We start from the raw sequence: 1,232 nt of genomic DNA on the forward strand, positions 1-1,232 counted from the left end.
ATATGCTGCATATGTCTCAATGTTCACCATTCATATACCTGCTGGGAGGACCTGGGAAGAATTTGGTGGCTAATATATCTCCACCATAGATCAGTGACGTACGCCTTACCAACAATATAGTTGCTAGTATATACTAAGTAGGTCTATGTCACACGCCATCTTACATAGCTCTTCAACCCACACATTAAACATTCTGAAGAATTTGCTTCACTGACGCTACTTGCCAGAAGATGAAATGTTTAATGGGAAATTACCTGTTTTTGTAGACTATATTTTCCCTGGTACCATTATTAAACTAATTATATCTTATATAAATTCTTTTTTTTACGGGGATGATCGGTAAAGACAGCGCAAGGCCTTGGTCAAATGTTCGAAATTATTATTATATTATAGGAAGCGCTAAACCTGTAAGTCATACAGCCCAATCTAGTTCATTGGATCAAAAGCTTCTCACCCTTTAGGGGTGTGCGAATTAATGTGACTAACATCTACGTCAGAATGAATTATCCAGCTGAATAAAATACCCCTCTAACTACAACTCGTGTGCATCTACAAAATAAAAGGTGCAGTGTGTCCTTGGAGGAACACTCTGAGGAAGGCTGAACCTCCTTAACCTGCTGAAGAAGACCATCAGGCGAGCGAAGGTACATTACAGGTGACTATAGCGGTTGGTGGAGCCCCTGGGGAGGAGGGACAGGAAGTAGGTGTGGTGGAACACCTGGGTCACGCAGCCCTCCCCTACAACACTCCTTAAGATGATTTTCTTCAGGCTGTTAACCTAGGATAAAGAAGAACTAAGTCACTATACTGTGAGTGGAACAGTTCTAATCCACACTTTGATGATAAATCTTTAAACGACTGAGAAAACTGGTCTGTCAGTCAAGGAGCCCTGTGGTCTACCATTTATGACACCGTGTGGTCTATCATTTATGACACCGTGTGGTCTATCATTTATGACGCCGTGTGGTCTATCATTTATGACGCCGTGTGGTCTATCATTTATGACGCCGTGTGGTCTATCATTTATGACGCCGTGTGGTCTATCATTTATGATGCTGTGTGGTCTATCATTTATGACGCCGTGTGGTCTATTATTTGTGAAGCTGTGTGGTCTATTATTTGTGAAGCCGTGTGGTCTATCATTTATGACGCCGTGTGGTCTATCATTTATGAAGCCGTGTGGTCTATTATTTATGACGCCGTGTGGTCTATCATTTATGACGCCGTGTGGT

The sequence above is a fragment of the Cherax quadricarinatus genome, chromosome 44 (assembly GCF_038502225.1).
Source record: "Cherax quadricarinatus isolate ZL_2023a chromosome 44, ASM3850222v1, whole genome shotgun sequence".
NCBI classification, from domain to species: Eukaryota; Metazoa; Arthropoda; class Malacostraca; order Decapoda; family Parastacidae; genus Cherax; species Cherax quadricarinatus.